The sequence below is a fragment of the Suricata suricatta genome, chromosome 10, assembly GCF_006229205.1.
Source record: "Suricata suricatta isolate VVHF042 chromosome 10, meerkat_22Aug2017_6uvM2_HiC, whole genome shotgun sequence".
NCBI classification, from domain to species: domain Eukaryota; kingdom Metazoa; phylum Chordata; class Mammalia; order Carnivora; family Herpestidae; genus Suricata; species Suricata suricatta.
The window spans coordinates 55,607,013-55,630,087 of NC_043709.1; the positions used below are offsets into that span (position 1 = coordinate 55,607,013).

The 23,075-nt window shown below is 39.2% G+C and overlaps 1 protein-coding gene across 1 annotated transcript in view; it reads left to right on the forward strand.

The window, feature by feature from the left end:
- Positions 1-2,958: 2,958 nt before the first annotated feature.
- Positions 2,959-23,075, forward strand: part of B4GALNT1 (beta-1,4-N-acetyl-galactosaminyltransferase 1) — a 45,681-nt gene continuing 25,564 nt past the window's right edge. The window contains exon 1 of the mRNA XM_029953305.1: positions 2,959-2,977. The gene's annotated coding sequence lies outside the window, so the exon portion shown is untranslated. The remainder of the gene's footprint in view (positions 2,978-23,075) is intronic.

Below are 23,075 nucleotides of genomic sequence, written 5' to 3' on the forward strand. Positions count from 1 at the left end.
TATAACGATTGCCACTTCAGATAGCTGTGAAATTAGGTGATTAACTAGTTGTTACATAACCTTCTCATTTCTGTATAAGTCTAATTACATGAAATAGAAGTTGGTGTTTTGATTTTTTTTACTTTGCTTTTCTGTATGGAGTGTGATTGTAACCACTGTAGTGTAAATGATGGAAAATAATTGCATATGTTTAAAAAAATAAATTGTGTTATATTAAAAAAATGTTTATTTTTTTGAGAGAGGGAGTGAAAGCAGGGGAGGGGCAGAGACAAACAGGATCTGAAGCAGTGTCTTCTCTGACAGTGGAGAACCTGATGTGTGGCTCGAACTTGTGAACTATAAGATCATGACCTGGGCCACCCAGGTACCTCAAAGAGTGGAAGTTTGGAATTTTAGTGAATTCTAGCTTATAATTATTTCTTTCGTTGATGGTATTGTATCCAAAATGTTGTTGCTATGCCCAAGGTCACCTGGATTTTCTCCTGCTATTTTTTAGGAGGCTATCATTTTATACTTTACGTATAGGTTTATGATACATTTTGAGTTAAAATTTGTGAAGGACATAAGATTTATGTCTCAGGTTCTTTTTAGTTCTGTTTTTGTTTATTTGTTTGTTGCATATTGATGTCCAGTCTTTTTCAGTACCATTTGTTGAAAAGGCTAAATTTTCTCCATTGTATTGCCTTTGCCCCTTTGTCAAAGATCAGTTTAGTGTTTTCATTTAGGTCTATTTCTGGGCTTTCTATTATGTTCCATTGATCTGTTTATTTATTCATTCACCAATACAACCATTTTTTAATGTTTATTTTTGAGAGAGACAGAGTATGTGTAGGGGAGGGGTAGAGAGAGAGAGGGAACACAGACTCTAAAACAGGCTTCAGGCCCTGAGCTGTCAACACAAAGCCCAACGTGGGGCTGGAACTCATGAGCTGTGAGATCATAACCTGAGCCGAAGTTGGACACTTAACCAACTGAGCCACCCAAGTGCCCCTACAACTGTTTTGATTATTGTTATTTTACAGGAAATCTTGAAGTCAGGTAGTGTTAATCCTCTATATTCTTCTATTCAAATATTGTGCGGCTGTTCTGGTCTTTTGCTTTTCCATATAGACTTTAGTATGTTTGTCAATATCCACAAAACAATAATTGCTCATATTTGGAGTGGGATTGTATTGAATCTATAGATCACATTAGGAAGAATTGGCATCTGACAATATCAAGTTTTCTTATCTATGAACATGGACTATCTCTCCATTTATTTCCTTTTCATTGATTTCTTTCATCAGAGTTTTATAATTTTCCTCATAAGGATATTATACACTTTTTGTTCCATTTATACCTAAGTATTTCACTTTGGGGAGTGGCAATATAATGGTACTATGTTTTTAACTTTAACTATTACTTGTTTATTGCTGGTATTAGGCAAGCAGTTAACTTTCTTCTTTTTTTATTGTGTTACAATACACATAACATGGCATTTACCATCTTAACCATTTTTAAGTGTACAATTTGATGAAATTAATTACATTCACGTTGTTGTGCAGCCAACACCACCATCCATCCCATAAACCCTTTTCACTTTATAAAACTGAAACTTCAAGGGTGCCTGGGTGGTTCAGTTGGTTAAGCATCTGACTTTGGCTCAGGTCATGATCTTGCAGTTCGTAAGTTCGAGCCCTGTGTCAGGTTCTGTGCTGACAGCTCAGAGCCTGGAGCCTGCTTCAGATTCTGTGTCTCCCTCTTCTCTCTGACCCTCCCCTGCTCGTGCTCTCTCTCTCTCTCAAAAATAAATAAACATTTAAAAAAACTTGTAAAAAAAGAACACCCTGAAACTCTTTACAAGTTTCCCTGCTATCTGAAAGTAGAGTGTTATCATAAACCTTTCATAAGCCAAAGGAGTGTAAAGTGAAGAAGCAATTACCATTAATTTATATGGAAAATTTTTTTGAATGTTCCCAGACCCCAAAAATAACCTACCAAATAACACATAAAACGTAAAATAACACTAAAATATAGCAAAAGCAGGAATGTTATGATAAATACACAGCCTGTACAAAGAAGAAATAATGTATGTACAGTGTAGGTTCACTTACGAGAATTAGGAAGACGGCAAGCACAATGGAAACCGAGAAGGGGTGAACATGACTAAGTCATTCATTTGAGGTCAGGGTGTATAGGAGGTATAGGACCTTAGGGTGTAGGAGAGACAGAAAGATTTATTTATGAATATCTCATCATTGTCTGAATCCATCAAGGCAGGCAGATTATTAATGTCTACATCTATGTCTTTCTGTCTCGAAGTCAAAGGTCAAGAATTGTCACCTACTGTGATAGAGGTGGCTGATGTGCAATGTGACTGTATGCTTTTTCACTTAGCCTCACACATAAATCTCACACAAGCATGTCACTTTCTGTTCCTAGATGACTTCACTTTCAGGCTGTTTGCTATTGCATTCAGTTTAGATTGATATCCTTTCCTCTTGTAATTGCATCAGCCTTTACCTGTCAGCTCTTGGCCATGGGAGGCCAAAAGCTCTTCAACATCACCTTCACTAACTTTCTTTCACAAACCCCACCTCCTTAGCCAAAGTCGCTCTTGCCATATTTATTGTTGGGATGAAGCCTTTAAAATCATTTACTGCTTTAGGACACAGTCTCCTCCAAATGCCATTTCTCATTGAGACAACTGGCCTATCCAGAGCATCTCCAAGGTTGGCAATCGCCAACTCTGTACCGTCGTCTCCAGATCTCTCATAAAGATGCTTCGGAGTTGCCTTCTCTGTCAAAGGCACTTACAGTAAAATGCATCATACTTTGCATTATAGTAAGCCTTAATTGTGGTGTCAGGCCTTGGTCACACAGTTGCAGCAATGATGTCATATTCAGTGATAAGAACACAAATGTTACTACCATGCTCAGCAATGCCAGGTGGATGAGCAGCACAACCATCAACAATCAGAAGACACCAATTATCAAGGTAGTTTTCTCTATAGTATATTTCAACAAAAGGACTAATGGGTCCACTCATATACTCAGAAAAACATCACTTGGGTATTACACAAGAATACACAGAAAATGTATGCTGATCAATGCCTTTTAGTGTCCCAGGATTTTCTGAATGGTACACTAGTAGAGGCCTAAGGACAGCATCATCAGTGGTATTAATAATAGGCATTTAGGGTAAAACTGTTCTTTGATGTCTTGTATCCCTTAACCTGCCTTTCCTTTATTGAAATAAATGTCTTGGGGAACCTGGTGGCTCAGTCGGTTGGGCACTCGACATCAGCTTGGGTCATGATCTCGCATTTCGTGAGTTTGAACCCGGAGTCAGATTCTATGCTGACAGCTTGGAGCCTGGATCCTGCTTCAGATTCTGTATCTCCCTCTCTCTCTGCCCCTCCCCCACTCACTCTCGCACTCTCTCCCTCTCTTTCCCCAAAATAAACATTTAAAAATGTCTTGCTCAGCAATTTTTTACCTATACATTCCATTTGTCACAATTACACACTTGCTTATACAAAAAAAACCACCTTCTGTAATTATTTTCTTCTGTTTTTTTTCTGGGACCATTTCAGTGGCTTCAGTACTAGCTAAAGCACCCTGCTCAGTAGGCTTTAAGCTGTGAAGTTGCCCTTGCCTCAAAAACCAACCAGATCACCTATGATGAACTTTAAGTTCCACTTTCAGAACACTTTCATCACCATCATTCAGTGCTTTGTTTCAGCTTATTAAAAAGACTGACTTATTAAAAAGACTGACTTTGTACACCCATCAATCCACTCAAGCAATAGATTTCATTTTATCCGTTACTGGATGCCAACTAAAAGAGACCTTTGCTACTAACAAAATCAATAGTAACTTTGACACCTTTCAAGATTCTTTCTCTCTCTGTGTACATAGTATGTATGGTGGACACAAATGAATTCAATACATGCACGATTGTTAACACAATCAAACACCCCCTTTTTTTAAGTTTATTTATTCTGAGCAAAAGAGAGAGCACAAGCAGGGGAGGGGCAGAGAGAGGGGGAGACAGAATCCCAAGCAGGCTCCATGCTGTCAGCACAGAGGCCTGGCATGGGGCTCAATCCCACAAACCATGAGATCATGACCTGAGCTGAAATCAAGAGTCGAACACAACTGACTGAGCCACCCAGGTGCCTCTCAAAACTCTTTTTAAAAATATTTTTAGGGGCACCTGGGTGGCTCAGTCAGTTAAGCACTGACTTCGGCTCAGGTCATGATCTCATAGTTCATGAGTTTGAGCACCAAGTCAGGCTCTATGCTGGCAGCTCAGAGCCTGGAGCCCGCTTTGGATTTGGTGTCTCCCTCTCTGACTCGCCCCCACTCGCTCTCTGTCCCTCTCTCTCTCAACAAAAAACATTAAAAATTTTAAAGTATTTTTGAAGTTTATTGATTTATTTTGAGAGAGAGAGAAAGAGCACACGAGCAAGGGAGAGGTAGACAGAGAGAGAGAGAGAGAGAGAGAGAGAGAGAGAGAGAGAGAGAGAGAGAGAATCCCAAGCAGCCTCTGGGGCAGGGACTCAAGGCTCGAACCCACAAACTATGAGATCATGACCTGAGCCAAAATCAAATCAGATGAGCCACCCAGGCACCCCTTTAAGATTTTATTTTTAAGTAATCTCTATACACAGTGTGGAGCTCAGACTCACAACTCCAAGATCAAGAGGTGCACGCTATACTGACTGCACCAGTCAGGCGCTTCCCTACTCTAAAAAAAATGGGTCTGGGTGCCTGAGTGGCTCAGTCGGTTAAGCGTCTGGCTTCAGCTCAGGTCATGATCTCATGGTTTGTGGGTTCGAGCCCCGCGTCGGGCTCTGTGCTGACTGCTAGCTCAGAACCTGGAGGCTGCTTCAGATTCTGTGTCTCTCTCTCTCACCCTCCCCTGCTCACGCTGTCTCTATCTCTCAAAAATAAATTAAAAAAAAACAAAAAAATTATAAAAAAGGGGGGGGATGTTTGTTTGCTTTTAGGTAGGCTCCATGTCTAACATGGGGCTTGAACTCACCACCCTGAGACCAAGAGTTGCGTGCTCTACTGCCTGAGCCAGCCAGGCACCCACCCCTCAAAACTCTTAATTACATCCAGTTCTATGCTACATGTGACACCCTGATGAGCTCTCTTAGGCTTCTCTGATACCTTAGGACACAACTTGCCAACAGATGCACAAAATAACTTGAGATGAAGCACAGCTGCTCACAGACACAGTTCGAAGCTACAGCGGCGTGATACTGTGCTGCTGAGTTAGTTCCCGGGGAAGGAGGCTGGCGGGCCGCTCTTGCTGCTGGTTAGTGCGCTGCCTCTATGACACCTTGCTGCAAAATGAACACTGAACACTATTTTTGCTTTTTGTAATTTAACTGTCAATAAGTGGGGGATACCTGTACCTATTAAGCAATAATTCCCTATTGTCCCCTCCCCCAGCCCCTGGCAACACTATTTTACTCTCTGTCTTTATGAGTTGACTATTCTTAGTCCCTCATATAAGTAGATTCATATCGTATTTATCTTTTTATGACTGGCTTATTTCATTATCATTCTGTCCTCAAGTTTCATCCATGCTATAGTATATTGCAGGATTTCCTTCCTTCATAAGGCTGAATAATATTCTATTATATGTATATGCTACACTTTGCTTATCCATTTATCCACCCATGGATACTTGGATTGCTTCCACATTTCAGCTATTGTGAATAATGCTGCTATAAACATGAGGGTACAAATATTCAATTCTATGGGATGTAAACCCAGAACTAGAATTTCTGGGTCTTCCACTGATTCTATTTTTATTTTTTTTCTGGAATCATTTTCCACAGCAGCTGTAGCATTTTACATTCCCACAAATAATGCGCGAGGCTTCCAATTTCTCTCCAACACTTATGCTTTCTAGGTTTTTTTTAAAGGACTTTTTTCTTAAGAAGGATCCAGGCCTAATATGAGGCTTGAACCCATGACCATGAGATCAAGAATACATGCTCTACACTGGGTGTTATATGGAAACCAACTTGGTAATAAACTATTTAAATAAAAAAAAAAAGAATCACATGCTCTAATAACCAAGCCTTCAAAGTGCCCTGTTTTGTTTTGTTTTGTTTTGTTTTTTATGGTAACCAACCTAATGGGTGTACAATGGCATTTAGTTTAGTCTGGATTTGCATTTCCCTAATGATTAGTAACGTTGAGCATCTCTTCATGTGGTTATTGCCACTTGTGTACCTTCTTTGGAGAGATGTCTGTCCCAGTCATTTGCCTATTTTTGAATTGGGATATTTAAATTTTTGTTATTGGGTTTTAGGAGTTCTCTACATATTCTGGGTATTAACCCCTTTCAGATATATGATTTGTAAATATTTTCCCCTATGTGGGTTGCCGTTTTACTCTGTGAATAGTGTCTTTTGATGTACAATTAAAAATTTTTTTCATGAAGTTCAACTTCTATTTTTATTGTTACCTGTGACTTTAGTGTCATATCTAAGAAATAATTATAAAATCTAATGTTATGAAGATTTCATCCTATGTTTCCTTCTAAGAATTTTATTGTTTTAGGTCTTAAATTTAGATCCTTGACCCATTTTGAGTCAGTTTTTATATATGGTGTTAGATAAGAGTCTAACTTCATCCTTTTGCATATGGACATCCAGTTTTCCCAGAACCATTTGCTGGAAAGACAGTTCCTTATTGAATAGTCTTGGCATTCTTGTCAAAAATCATATATGACCATAGATGCAAGGGTTTATTTCTGGGCTTTCTATTCTATTGAATTGGTCTACATGCTGGTCTTTTTTTTTTTTAATATTTTTTATTTATTTTGAGAGACAGAGAGAGACAGTGTGAGCAGGGTAGGGTCAGAAGAGAGAAGGAGACACAGAATCCGAAGCAGGCTTCAGGCTCTGAGCTGTCAGCACAGAGCCTGACGCGGGGCTGGAACCCACAAACCATAAGATCATGACCTGAGCTGAAGCCTGATGCTCAACCAACTGAGCCACCCAGGTGCCCCTATTCTTTTTGATGATTCTACAAATGCAATTGTTTTTTGCAATTTCCCTGTCAGATTGTTCCTTGTTCATGTATAGAAATGCAACTGATTTTTGTTTGTTGGCCTTGTATCCTACTACTTAGCTGAATTCATTTATTAGATCTAATAGCTTTTGTTTGTAGAGTCTTTGGGATTTTCTTTTTTTGTTGTTTGGTTTTGGTTTTGGTTTTGGTTTTTGAGTCTTTAGGATTTTCTACATATAAGATCATATCATATGATGACAGAGGTCATTTTACTTCTTCCTTTTCAATGTTTATGCCTCTTACTTCTTTTTCTTACCTAATTGCTCTGGCTAATACTTCCAGCACTGGTTGAATAGAAGTGATGAAAGCAGACATCTTTATCTTGTTCCTGATCGTAAAGGAAAAGTTTTCAGTCTTTCACTATTAGGTATGATGTTTGCTGTGGTTTTTCATATATGACTTATATTATGTGGAGGTAGTTGCCTTCTCTTCCTATTTTGTTGAGTGTTTTTATCATGAAAGGGTGTTGAATTTCATCAAATTCTTTCTCTGTATCAGTTGAGATGATCACGTGCTTTTCTCTTTCTTTTGTTGATGTGGAGTATTACATTGATAAATTTTCATATGTTGAATCATCCTTACATTCCTGGAATAAATCCCACTTGGCCATGGTGCATAATAATCCTTATAATACGCTACTGAATGCTGCTTGCTAATATTTTGTTGAAGATTTTTGTTTCATGTTTATAAGGAATGTTTGCCTATAATTTCCTTTTCTTATAGTGTCTTTGAATGACTTTGGTGTCAGTATTACAATAGTTGAAGTGGAGTAACTGCTGAAACAAAAATCAAAATATGTGGCACTGACATAGCAATCTAGTGGCAAGCAATTAGAAAATTATACCAGAGACTCAACGGATGACAATCTAATGTCAGTAAACAAGACATTAAACAGTGCTCTGTTAAGAAAACAGCAACAATTCTGGGAATTTCAAATAGAAAGAATTTAATACAGATAATCATTTTAAAAAGCGTCACGAAGAATGGAGTGGCAAAAAGAGGAAGATAAGATTTCTCAATGATTGTTAGCAAACGCAGGAAGTCACTAACACTAGGTCGGTGGAGCAGAAGGGGAAATGGTATCACTCAGAGTCCACCATTGCTTTGCTGCTGTGTCTGCTTCTGTTGAAATTGAGTTGCCTAAACAGGACCCAGGACCCCATCGCTACCCTCTGCCACCAGTGCATCCTCCTCTACCACTGTCAGAAACTAACAAGAAACTAGATGGTTAGGAAGTTTGAGAAGTGTAGTTAAAGTATTCCTACTTGACATTAAAGAAGATGCTCTAAAAGGCTGAATGTGGAGCTCAGAGCCCAAAGACTATCCAGAATATCATATTACGCAGTGACAAAATACCTGGTAAAATGTGCCTGTAATAATTTGGAGAGCACACTAAATGTTAGTAAGCTCTAAAGATAAGGGTTGGACAGAATCAAATGGCCAGCACGCCCTGGCAAATCTTGGATGTATTACAAGAAAGAGAAGAGCTCAGGAGAGAACTGGCCTTTCATTTGTGCAAGCAAATGTAAAAGGGAACCCTATGTCCAGAAACATCAGGCCTGGAAGTCCTGGAAGGCTCTATTGCCTCATAACTCAAAATAGTGAGAAATAGAATTGAGAAGTTCCTGGCCAAAAAGCCTCACTAATATCCAGCCTGTGGCATATAAGAGATTAAGAATGTGTCCTCTCTTAACTTAAGAGAGAGCAGCATAGGAATGCATAGGAGAACCAGATTCTAAGCAAAGAAATAAAGCATGCTTAAGAACTATTCCTAAGAAAGAACTCTGAATATAGCTACTAGGAATAAAATGGAACTGACTCAAAGTACAAATGCCAGAAGCTGGGCTTTGTTTGTTTGTTTTGTTTTGTTTTTGTATGAGTGCATATGTGTGTGCGTCAATGTGTTTTTACAATCTTTTGTAGGCATAATTAACTTACAACAGACTAAACATACTCAACGTTTACCATTTGAGTTTTAACATATGTATAAAGCCATCACTACAATCAAGGGAATTAAAAGATTCATCACTCCCAAAAATCTCCTTTAAATTTTTAAGTATTGCATTTCAAAGAAACCACAAACTGTCTCTGACAGATTAAATGTAAAATCACCATAAGGCTTCCAAATTTCTACATGCAAAAAGTAAGCTCTAAAATCCGTACAGTATTGGGGCAACTGGGTGGCTCAGTTCATTGAGCTTCTGACTCTTAGTTTCATCTCAGATCATGATCTCAAGGTTCGTGGGATAAAGCCCCACGTCAGGCTCTGCACTGACAATGCAGAGCCTGCTTAGGATTCTCTCTCTCCCTCTCTCCCTGCCCCTCTTCTGCTTGTGCCTGCATTCTCTCTCTCTCTTTCTCTCTCTCTCTATATATATATTTATATATAATATATAATTTATATTTATATAAATATATTAAATATATATATAGAGAGAGAGAGTAAAAATATATGAAATTTAGGGGTGCCTGGATGGCTCAGTCAGTTAAGCATCTGACTTTGGCTCAGGTCATGCTTTCATGGTTTCATGAGTTCGAGCCCCATATCAGGCTCTGTGCTGACAGCTGAGATCCTAGTGCCTGCTTCAGATTCTATGTCTCCCTCTCTCTCTGCCCCTCCCCAACTTGTGCTCTGTCTCTCTCTCAAAAATAGACATGAAATTTTTTAAAAAAATAAAATAAAATATAAAACAAAATGTGTACAGCATCAAGGAGGGAATATTTTCCAAAGCCACTTGAGTTGTGATCATGGAAAATAAAGAAAAGTGAGCCACCACCCACGCCAAAGGTGGATCCATGGGTTTGGAGAAAATAGACAACAATGTTAACTCAGATAGGAGAACCAGACTCTCAGCAGAGGAACTCCCCTGTGATTGCAGGAAACTCCACTGCCCCTGCCCTTCAGGATGTCAGTATCACTAAGAGCCACTGACTGCAGTTGGTCTTCCATTCTTTCCTCTTCTGAGTGTGGTGTTTATTGCAGCTATTCTGCACCTGCTCTACCCTGTCTTGTGGCTTTTGGGGGGCGGGGTGGAGACAGAGGAGCCACATCTGCAACCAAGAAAAATGACTTGGAATAACTCTGAGATTTTGGTTTGAACTTTTTGCAGGGACTAGATGAGAATCGGAGTTCTCTCACTTAGCAGAGAGAGTGTTACACATTGTGTGAGTAAAAATAGGATGAATATTTGGTGACTAAAAAGGTAGACTTCTGTAGAGGCCATGTCACGTGTTCAACAAACTGATTTCATTTTCCTTCTGAACATACAGCTTGAACTATACTTCCTAGTCTTTACTGTGATCAGGTGCACAGCAGATCTATGACTGGGTTTTGTCTAACCGTGAGTGAAGTGACGTATACCACCTTCAGGCCTGGCCGTATAAATATCCTGTGTAATCATCCATGTTGTCTCGTTATTTGTTTGTGAACTTCATGGCTCAAAGTAAAAATCATAATGTAATTAGAAGACATAATTGAATGATAATGAAAGTATTGTTATATCAAAATCTATGGGATCAATGAAAAGAAAAGAAAAAAAATCCTAATCTGATCAAGATCTAACTACCAATTTATAGGAAACACTGAGGGACTGAGGAACACATTTAAAGACACCGGACTGGGCACCTGTGTGGCTCAGTCAAGCATCCAACTTCAGCTCAGGTCATGATCTTGGGATTCATGAGATCGAGCCCCCTGCAGGGCTCTGTGCTGAGAGCTCAGAGCCTGGAACCTGCTTCAGATTCTGTGTCTCCATCTCTCTCTTCCCCTCCCCTGCTCACATTTCATCTCTGTCTCTGTCTTTCTCTTTCAAAAATAAATAAACATTAGAAACGAGATGTCTTTAAAAAAAAAGACATTGGGGATACAATCAGCAAGCAGACTGTGGGAAACGATGGGGCAACGATCTAGTTTCTTCAACAAATAAACTGTAAGGAAATACAAAATGATGGTGGAACTATCCATTGATTAAAGGAGGTTTAAAAAGTCATAACAGGGGCGCCTGGGTGGCTCAGTTGGTTAAGCGTTCCAGCTTCCGGATTCGGCTCAGGTCATGATCTCACGATTCGTGGGTTCAAGCCCCGCGTTGGGCTCTGTCCTGACAGTTAGCTCAGAGCCGGAGCCTGCTTCAGATTCTGTGTCTCCCTCTCTCTCTGACTCTCCCCTGCTTGCACTGTCTCTTTCTGCCTCTCAAAAAAAAAAAAAAAAAACATTAAAAAAAGTCATAACAATATAATGGAGAATATGAACTTTATTTAGATTGCGATTCAAACATGCCAACCATAATTTTCTCATAGAAAATTATGAGATAATCAGGAACATTTTAAAATATTGAACATTCCAAATTATTAAAAAATTACTTTTTTTTAGTGTGATGTGGTATGTGGTCATGTTTTTTTTTTAAGTTTATTTATTTATGTTGAGAAAGATGGAAGAGCATGAGCAGGGAAGGGTCTCCAAGCAGGCTCCACATGGTCAGTGTGCAGAGACTGATGCAGGGCTAGAACACATGAAACCATGAGATTATAACCGGAGCCAAAATCAAGTGCCAGACACTTAACTGACTGAGCCACTCAGGCACCCTGGTATGTGGTTATGTTTCTAAATGGGTATTTATCTTTAAATAAATATGGAAATATATTTCATGTATAGTTGAAAGGATATGATGTCTGGGATCTGCCTCACCATGGTGTAGGAGTGGTGAGTGGAGGTGCAGAGAGATGAGCAAGGGACACATGAAACTGGTCTGGCCGTAACTGTTGGAACTAGGAGATACAGCAGTCATTATAATATTTTTAACTTTATATATGTTTTGAACTTTCCATAATAAAATACATATTTTTTTTAGTTTTGGGTTTTTTTTTACTAATCTTTTCACCCAGCATGGGGCTCAAACTCATGACCCCAAGATCAAGAATCACACACTCTTCTCACTAAGTCAGCCAGGCACCCCCCATAAAGTACTTTTTATTTATTTTTTAAATTTGTTTAATGTTTATTTTTTATAAAAAATTTTAATGTTGATTTTTGAGAGAGAGAGAGAGAGAGAGACAGAGCACGAGTGGGTGGAGAGCAGGCAGAAACAAAGAGGGAGACACAGAATCCGAAACAGGCTTCAGGCTCTGAGCTGTCAGCACAGAACCCGATGAGGGGCTGAATTCGGGAATGCTGAGATCATGACCTGAGTTGAAGTCGGGTGCTTAACTGACTGAGCCATCCAACGTTTTATTTTTGATATACAGACATGAGCACATGACACAGAACATGAGCAGGGGAGAGGCGGAGAGAGAGGGAGACACAGAATCTGAAACAGGTTCCAGGCTCTGAGCTGTCAGCACAGAGCCTGATGCAGGGCTTGAACTCACAAACTGTGAGATCATGACCTGAGCCAAAGTGGGATGTGGGATGCTCGGCTGACTGAGCCACTCAGGCACCCCCCCCATAAAATATTTTTTAAAACAATTTTTAAATACACTGTCCAGCAATCATACTCACATATATTTACACAGGTACACATGTCCAATATAATACTCTTTTGTAATAACAAATGATGGCGGGGAAATAATTTTAATCAGAACAGTGATGGTGAAAAAAAAATGATGGAATGTTCCTAAATGAAATAATATGAAACCATAAAAAAAAAGAAGAGAGGCACCTGGGTAACTCGATCGGTTAAGCATCCTACTTTGACTCAAGTCATGATCTCAAAGTTCGTGACTTCGAGCCCAACATCAGGCTCTGTGCTGACAGCTTGAAGCCTAGAGCCTGCTTCATATTCTGTGTCTTCCTGTCTCCCTTTTCTCTCTCTCTCTGCCTCTTCCCCATTCATGCCCAGTCTCTCTCTCTCCCTCAAGAATTAATAAACATTAAAAAAGTATTTAAACCCAAACAAAGAAAGGAGAAAGTCCTGTATGTACTGCCATTGAAAAGTCTCTCAGGGGAATATTATTCCCCTTTATTAAGGGGAATAAAAACAACCTGTGGAACAGTGTACTTAATATCCTATATTTCTATGTGAATAAAGAGAACAAGGAAGAAGCTTCTCCAATCTTGTAAACCACAAAGAAAGGCTGGAAAAACACATGAAAAACTAAGAATGAGGTTGCCCATAGAACTGGGAACTGAGCAGGTAGAAGATGAGTTCGGGAAGGTGAATTTTCATTGTGCACCTTTTTATACTTCCTGGTTTTTCAATCATGGGAAAGTGTTATCTATTTTGAAATTACATAAAAAATTAAAATAACCATAAAAAGGGGAGTCTGGGTGGCTCAGTTGGTTAAGCATCCAACTCTTCACTTTGTCTCAGGTCATGATCCCAGCCTAGTAGGATCGAGCCCCGCATTGGATTCTGAGCTGAGTGTAGAGCTTGCTTAAGATTCTCTCTCCCTCTGTCTCTCTCCCTCACTTGTGTTCTCTCTCTCTCAAATAAAAAAATAAAAATAAAAATAATAAAATAAAATAACCATAAAAAACTTATAATACCTAAAGTAGTACTTGGTGAGAAATTTATAAGAGCTGAATTATATAATAGGAAAAGCCAAAAACGAATGAGCTTAGCATTATTTCAAGAAGTTGAATCCAGTTATACAATAAATAAGTCAAGTTAGCAAGAAAGCCCTGGGGATATAATGTATAGCAGAGTACATATAGTTAACAATGTTGTATTATATACTTGAAAAGTGCCAAGGGAAGATCTTAAAATTCCCATCACAAGAAAAAAAATGGAACTATGTGTTGTGATGAGTGTTGTATCTAGACTTATTGTGATGATCATTTCATAATATATACAAATATTAAATCATTATGTAGTATCTAAAACTAATACAATGTTATTTGTCAATTATATCTCAGTTTAAAAAGTTGAATAAAGAACATCAAATTAAGCTGTGCAAAAAAAGTGGAAGGAAGGAAAATACAGATTAGAGTGGAAATAATTCTAAAATTTGTATGGAACCACAAAAGACCCCAAGTAGCCAAAGCAATCTTAAAAAAAAAAGAACAAAACCAGAGGTGTCATGCTCTCTGCTCCCAAACTATATTACAAAGCTAGAGTAATCAAAACAGTATGGTGTTGGCATAAACACACACATACAGAGAAATGAAACAGAATATAGCACCCAGAAATAAATCCACACATATATGGTCAATTAATTTATGACAAAGAAGCCAAGAATACACAATGGAGATAGAAGAGTCTTTTCAGTAAATGGTGTTGAGAAGACTGGAAAGGTACTTGCAAAGAAGTGAAACTAGATCACTTACCATACATAAAAATTAATTTAAATTGGATTAAAGACTTGAATGTAAAGCCTGAAATCATAAAACTTTTAGAAGAAAACAGGCAATAAGGTCCCTGACATCAGTTTTGGTGTTGAATTTTTGGACCTGACTCCAAAAGCAATGGCAACATAAGTAAAAATAAACAAGTAGGACTATATTCAACTAAAGAGCTTCTGCACGACAACGGAGACCATCAGCAAGAAGGAAAGGCAAGGGATGGGGTGGGTGAAAATATTTGCAAATTGTGTATCTGATAAGGGGTGTTGAACTTAAAAATAAAACACTTATTTACTAGCAAAAAAAAAAAAAAGGCTTATTCAGGAAATAGAGAATTGCAATTCGGAACAACAACGCTATGGTAAAAACTGTATGCTCATCCAACAAAGGAGAGGAATGTCATTTTATGGAGAAGGAGGAAGTTGGGAGTTGTTTTGAACAAAAATCCATTGGAGAAAGGGAAGAGTTTAGGGTGATGTTTGTTTCTCCTCAGCTGAGTTGCTGGGGTAGTCAATTTCTTGTGGGAGGTGCAACTCACATCTTTTTCTGTTGGGTCCTGTAACTCATGATTCTTTCCTGTTGGTCTCTGTTGAGGGTCTGTAATGGAGGTTCTTGAGGTTGAGAGGGATTGCATGAGAGCGCCCCCTTCTGGCCTCCCAATTCCATTTTAAGAAAGCTTCCCTTGATTAGTTTTCATATTTCCCCCTTTTGATCAATATCTTTGTCTGAAAACATTGGTGATAAAGACTCAGGCTTTCTTAGTTTAGTGGCCTTTTGTCCCTCGGTGCCAGGAAGGACCTTTCCTAGTGTCATGTCCCACCGTGGAAGGAAATTGCACAGATTGGGAAATTTATGATGTCACATTCAAGTCACAAGCAGGGGTAGGAGGAGACTCTCAGGGACTTCCCATCTGCAGTCCATATTTACCAAGATCATAAGCACTGGAAATCATCTCCTTCTTGGGTACACTGTTTACAAATTTTGAGGGGCAACAAGTACGAAATCCACAAGCAGGTGTATAACTCAGCCTCCTGAACCAAAGTAGCCAAAGGTGCTACTTCAGTGACTTCAAAAAGAACTGCAATAGCATATACACCATGATATTTACCATTTCATCCTTTAAACAAGAACCATTGGGGGCGCCTGAGTGGCTCAGTCAGCTAAGCATCCAGCTTCGGCTCAGGTCATGATCTCACGGTTCATGGGTTCGAGCCTCGCTTTGGGCTCTGTGCTGACAGCTCAGAGTCTGGAGCCTGCTTCAGATTCTGTATCTCTCTCTCTTTCTCTCTGACCCTCCCCTGCTCACGCTCTTTCTCTCTCTCTCAAAAGTAAATAAAGCATCAAAAAAAGAACTTAAACAAGAACCATTGGTAAACCATGAAAATTTTGCTTTGGTTAGAGAAGTAAATTGTCACAGAGAGTCAAAAACTGACCTGTAGGCATCATCAGTGAAGGAGGGGAGAACAGCAGGGTTAAGGCTATTGCACTGAGAAAGAGTTCTGTGAGGAGCTGTCGGCAGGAGGATGTCACAGGATGTGAGATGACCGAGAAGTGCTAAGTGGAAGCAAAGTTCAGGAGGGCCTCTAGGGCATGGGGCACAAGGATTGTTAAAGGGGACTCTGTGCGATGTTATTTCCTCAGTGGCCTTCAGGGAAAGGACAGTAGCAGGAATGGCTCTAAGGCAAGTGGGATGTCCCTGAACCACAGGACCTAGTTGTTGACTAATATACCCTATGGGGTTCTGATGGTCCCATGGTTGGGGGTGAGTACTCCACTGGCGCTCCCTTCCCTTTCACATACAAGGAAGAAAAGGGGAAATTAATAATTAGGGAGTCTGAGGGCAGGGGACTTTGTGAGGCATTTATTAAAGTCCCAAAATCTATGTCATTGCCGTCTTTCCAAATTATGTCAGGTTTGTCTTTTTTTTTTTTTTTTTTTTTTAGAAAGACATACAGGGGCTCCTGGGTGGCTCAGTCGGTTAAGCTTCCGACTTCGACTCAGGTCATGATCTCGCAGTTTGTGGGTTCGAGCCCCACGTTGGTCTCCGTGCGGACAGCTAGCTCAGAGCCTGGAGCCTGCTTCAGATTCTGTATCCCCTCTCACTCTGACCCTCCCCTGCTCGCTCACTCTCTCTCTCTATCTCAAAAATAAGTAAAACACTAAAATTAAATTAAATTTAATTTAATTTAAAAAAAGAAAGACATACAGAGGTCGAGCTATAACAGAGAAATTTGGAATCCAATTTCAACAGTAGCAAATCCAAGGAAACTTCATAATTGGTGCTTAGTTTTAGGTTTGGGGAAGTTCAGAATGTCATGAGGCCTACCTACATCCAAATGCAGTTTTTGTTTCAAAATCAGATGCCCTAAGTATCGAACCTGAGTTTAAGGAACTGCAACTTTTCTTTGGAGAATTTATGTCCCTTTAAGGACAGATGGGCTTTTTTTTTTTTAAGTTTATTTTTATTTATAGTGAAAGAGAGAGTGAGCATGAATGGGGGAGGGACAGAGAGGGAAAGAGAGAATCCCAAGTAGGCTCCATGCTATCAGCAAGGACCCTGACGTGGGCTCCATCTCACAAACCGCAAGATCATGACATGAGCTGAAATCGATTCGGTTGCTTTACCAAGCTAGTCACCCAGGTACCCAAGGCCAAAAGTTTTAACAGGTGAATGTTGTCTCCTGTGAAGAGGTTGGAGGAGAGCAACAGGGAAGCAAATAATCTACATATTGTAACCAAATAGGGGCGCCTGGGTGGCTTAGTAGGTTAATCGGCGGACTTCGGCTCCGGGCATGATCTCATGGTTCGTGGGTTCGAGCCCCGCATCAGGCTCTGTGCTGACAGCTAGCTCAGAGCCTGGAGCCTGCTTTGGATTCTGTACCTCCCTCTCTCTCTGACTGTCCCCTGCTCGCGCTGTTTCTCTCTGTCTCTCAAAAATAAAATAAAATTAAAAAATATTAAAAACATATTGTAACAAAATAGAGCCTGCAGAAAACTTTGTATCCTATAAATCAGCCCTTAAGATTTGTGAAAAGCAAGCCCTCTCCGTGTAGCCCGGGGCATTGCCATCCAGGGGGATTGCTATTCTTTCCAAGTGAAAGCAAAGACATACTGGCTTTTCTTACCACTGGAATACTAAAAATTACACTGCATAGAGCAATTTCAATAAAAAGTTTGCTTCCAGTGAGAATGTATGTATGGGGGTAGTGAGTGGAGGTCATGAGCAACAGGGTGCCAAGGGATAACAATGTTATTTATTGCCCAGAGGTCCTGGACCAACCTCTATCATCAGCCGTTGGGTTTTCTCGCAGGTAAAATGGGGGTATTACGGGCACTAGACTAGCAGATAAAGAGGCCCTGAGTCTTGTAATCTTCTATTACAGGCTTGATGGTTTGAAGAGTTTCTTAATTTATAGGCTATTGATTTATTCTGGGGACAGGTTCTGAGGGATCTCTTTGAATCTTGCTGGGATGTGTACTGGATTTTGCCCATATCAGTTGAAGATTTGCCCATAAAGAGCACGGGAGCTGAGACATAGGGACAAATGATCAGTGTCCCCAGACTCTTCTATAATGTTGACAGAGCAGATGAAAGATGCCAAAGGGGCACTTAATTCACCTAATTGGCAATTTTGATTGCAACTGTCAAATTCTAGAGAAAAATATCCTAGCATGCTATTTTTCTAAGAAATCTTGGCTCAATAAATAAGTAAAGGTGGATGAACTAAGGAGAAAAGGGTGGGTGTCTCCCAAAAGGAGATCCCTAAAGAAAAGGGAAAAGGTTCAGAGCCAGGAACCTGCTGAGGTTTATGAGAGACCCCCACTGTTGGAACCATTTTTTAGTAACTCCAGGGCAGAGACCGCTGCAGCAATGGGGTCAAGCACTGAGAGCACAGCTCCAGTGTCAGCTAGGACAGAGAGAGATTCATTCCCAACCTGGAGAGCAGTTTCTCCACACACATTTAAAGGAAGATTGGGAAAAACCCCAGTAGTTCCTCAGACTCCCTTCATTAAGAATTAGGAGGACATTGAAGAAGCTGGCTAGAGGGCTAAAAGTGCCTGGAGTGCTTATGTTTGTAGCCATGTGCTGGCTCTTTGCAATAATAGCAGAGACCGTGAGGTTTTCATTTTGCTTAGGAGCCTCCACTTCCCAGAATTGAGAATTATGAATTGTAAGCAGCGTTTCTTTTAGTTGTCTCATCTAGGATATGATTGACCTGGTTTGCCAAATTAGCCATATCTGGAGTGGACATAGTTTCCCATTCCGTCCTGATTTTTTTAACTAAAAGAGAAAGCTCTTGACTCGGCCCACTAATAAACACATAGTACCACATATATATACCATATATACACACACACCACATACCACATCTTCTTTATCCATTCATCAGTCAATGGACTTTTGGGCTGTTTTCATAGTTTGGCTATTGTTGATAGCGCTGCTATAAACATTGGGATGCATGTGTCCCTTTGAAATCAGCATTCCTGTATCCTTTGGATAAATACCTAGTAGTGCAACTGCTGGGTTGCAGGGTAGTTCTATTTTTAGTTTTTTTGTGGAGCCTCCATACTGTTTTCCAGAGTGTCTACACCAGCTTGCATCACCACCAGCAGTGCAAAAGAGATCCTCTTTCTCCACATCCTCGCCAATATTTGCTGTTACCTGAGTTGCTCATTTCAGCCATTCTGACAGGTTTGAGGTGGTATCTCATTATGGTTTTCATTTGTATTTCCTGATGGTGAGTGATGTTGAGCATCTTTGCAAGTGTCTGTTAGCCATGTGGATGTCTTCTTTGGAAAAGTGTTTATTCATGTCTTCTGCCCATTTCTTCACTGGATTATTTGTTTTTTGGGTGTTGAGTTTGACAGATTCTTTATAGATTTTGGATACTAACCCTTTATCCAGTAAGTCGTTTGCAAATATCTCCCATTGGTTGCCTCTTAGTTTTGTTGATTGTTACTTTCGCTGTGCAGAGGTTTTTATCTTGATGAGGTCCCAATAGTTCATTTTTGCTTTTATTTTCCTTACCTCTGGAGATATGTCAAATAAAAAGTTGCTGCAGCCTATATCCAAGATGTTGCTGCCTGTTTTCTCCTGTAAAATTTTAATAGTTTCTGGTCTCACATTTAGTTCTTTCATCCATTTTTAAATCTATTTTTGTGTATGGTGTAAGAAAGCTGTTCAGTTTCATTCTGCATGCCACTGTCTAGCTCTCCCAGAACCCTTTGCTGAAGAGACTGTCTTTTTTTCCATTGGATGCTCTTTCCAGCTTCGCTGAAGATGAGTTGGCCATATGTTTGTGGGTCCCTTTTCGGGTTCTCTATTCTACTCCATTGATCTGTTTTTGTGCCAATACCATACCATTTTGATGAGTATAGCTGCTTTGTAATATAGCTTCAAGTCCAGAATTCTGATGCCTCCAGCTTTGGTTTTCTTTTTCAACATTACTTCGGCTACTCGGGGTCTTTTCTGCTTCCATACAAATTTTAGGATTGCTGGTGTTATTTTGATAGGGATTGCATTTAGTGTGAAGATTGTTTTGAGTATTATTGACATTTTAACGATATTTTTTTCCAATCCATGAGCATAGAATGTTTTCCCATTTCTGTGTCTTCTTCTGTTTCTTTCATAAGCTTTCTATAGTTTTCAGCATATAGATCTTTTACCTTTTTTGGCTAGGTTTATTTCTAAGTATTTTATGGTTTGGGGTTCAATTGTAAAAGGGATCAATTCCTTGATATCCCTTTTGAAGCAGAAGAAAGGAATATCAAGGAATTGATCCCTTTTACAATTGAACCCCAAACCATAATCCAACAGATTTCTGTACATTGATTTTATATCCTGTGACTTTGTTGAATTCATGTATCAACTCTAGCAGGTTTTTTTGGTGGAGTCTTTCAGGTTTTCCATGTAGAGTATCATGTCATCTGCAAAGAGTGAGAGCTTTACTTCTTCCTTGTCAATTTTGATGCCTTTTATTTCATTTTGTTGTCCGATTGTTGAAGCTAGGAATTTGAACACTATGTTGACCAACAGTGGTGAGAATGGACACCCCTGTGGTGTTCCTGACCTTAGGGGGAAAGCTCTCAGTTTTTCCCCATTAAGGATGATATTAACTGTGGGTCTTTTATATATGGCCTTTATGATTTTGAGGTATGTCCCTTCTATCCCTATTTTCTTGAGGGTTTTTCATTTTTTATCAAGAAAGGATACTGTATTTTGTCAAATGCTTTTTCTGCATCTATTGAAAGGATCATATGGTTCTTATCCTTTCTTTTACTAATGTGGTGTATTATGTTGACTGGTTTGTGAATATTGAACCAGCCCTGCAGCCCAGGAATAAATCCCACCTGATGGTACTGAATAATTCTTTTAATGTACCATTGAATCCGATTTGCTAGTAATTTGTTGAGAATTTTTGCATTCAGGTTCATCAGGAATATTGGCCTGTAATTATCCTTTTTACTGGGGTCTTTTTCTGGTTTTGGAATTAGGGTGGTTCTGGCTTCATAGAATGAGTTTGGAAGCTTTCTTTCCATCTGTGTTTTTTTAACAGTTTGAGGAGAATAGGAATAAACTCTTCTTTAAATGTCTGGTAGAATTCCCAGGGGAAGCCATCTGGCCCAGGACTCTTATTTTCTGGGAGATTTTTGATAAACAACACTATTTCTTTGCTGGTTATGGGCCTGTTCAATTTTCTCTATTTCTTCCTGTTTAAGTTTTGGTAGTATGTAAGTGTCTAGGAATTTGTCCACTTCTAGATTTTCCAATTTGTTGGCATATAATTTTTCATAGTGTTCTCTTATAATTGTTTGTTTTTCTGTGGTGTTGGTTGTGATCTCTCCTCTTTTATTCATGATTTTATCTATTTGGGTCCTCTCACTTTTCTCCTTGAGAATTCTGGCTATGGGGTTATGAATTTTGTTTCTTCTTTCAAAAAACCAGCTCTTAGTTTCATTGATCTGCCTTACTGTTTGTTTGGGGGCTTTTTTATTCTACATCATTTATTTATGCTTTAATCTTTATTACTTCCCTTCTTCTGCTGGCTTTGGGCTTTATTTGCTGCTCTTTTTCTGGCTCCTTTAGGTGTAAGGTTAGGTTGTGTATTTGGGACTTTCTTGCTTCTTGAGATAGGCCTGAATTGTATTTTCCTCTTAGGACTGCCTTTGGTGCATCCCAAAGAGTTTGGACTGATGTTTTCATTTTCATTTGTTTCCATGTATTTTTTAATTCTTTAATTTCTTGGTTAGCCCATTCATTCTTTATTAGGATGTTCTTTAACTACCATGTATTTGATGGTTTTCCAATTATGTCTATGGTTGATTTAAAATTTCATACCATTGTGATCTGAAAATATGCCTGGTATGATCTTGATCTTTTTGTACTTTTTGAGGGCTGATTTGTGGCCCAGTATTTGATCTATTCTGGAGAATGTTCCATGTGCACTTGAGAAGAATGTGTATTCTGCTACTTTAGTATGAAATGTTCTAAATATGTCTATCTGGTCCAGTGTGTCATTCAAGGCTGTTGTTTCCTTATTGATTTTCTGCTTAGATGATCTGTCCATTGCTGTAAGTGGAGTATTAAAGTCTCCTACAATAATGGCATAATTTCATTAAGTTTGCTTATGTTTGCGATTGTTTTATATATTTGGGTGCACCACATTAGGGGCATAAAGATTTATAATTGTTAGCTCACCTTGATGTATAAACCCTTTAAATATGATATAATGCCCTTCTTCATCTCTTGCTACAGTTTTTGTTTTGAAATCTAGTTTGTCTGGTATAAGTATGGCTTTTCCAGCTTTCTTTTGACATCCGCTAGCATGATAGATGGTTCTCCATCCCTTCACTTTCAATCTACAGGGGTCCCCAGGTCTAAAATGAGTCTTCTGTAGGCAGCATATAGATGGATCTTGTTTTGTTATCCATTCTGATACCCTCTCTCTTTTAATTCGGGCATTAGTCGATTTACTTTCAGAGTGACTTTTGAAAGATATGAACTTAGTGCCATTGTGTTATCTGAAGATTTTGTGGTTTTGATGATATTCTCTGGTTCTTGTAGTTATTGATGCTTTGCACTCAGAGGGTCCCCTTAGAATTTCTTGCAGGGCTGTTTTAGTAGTCATGAACTCCTTTAGTTTTTGCTTGTCTAGGAAAGTTTTTATCACTCTTTCTATTCTGAATGACAGCCTTGCTGGATAAAGGATTTGGCTGCATATTTTTCCTATTTAGCACATTGAATATTTCCTGCCACTCCCTTCTGGTCTGCTGGGTTTCAGTGGACAGGTCTGCTACGACACATATGTGTCCACCCTTGTAGAATAAGGCCCATTCATCCCTAGCCGCTTTCAGAATTCTCCATTTTTGTATTTTGCAAATTTCACTATGATACGTCATGGTGTTGACCTGTTTTGTTGATTTTGAAGGGAGTTCTCTGTGCCTCTTGAACTTGGATGTCTGTTTCCATCCCCAGATTGGGGAGGTTCTCAACTATAATTTGTTCAAATAAACCTTCTGTCCCTTTTTCTTACTCTTCTTCTAGAACGCCTATGATATGGATATTGTTTCATTTCACGGAATCACTTAGTTCTCTAATTCTCCCCTCATGATCTAGTCATTTCCTTTCCCTCTTTTTTTCAGTTTCACTATTTTCCATAATTTTAGCTTCTATTTCACCTGTTCTCTCTGCTGCTTTTTCAATCCTTGCTGTCACAGT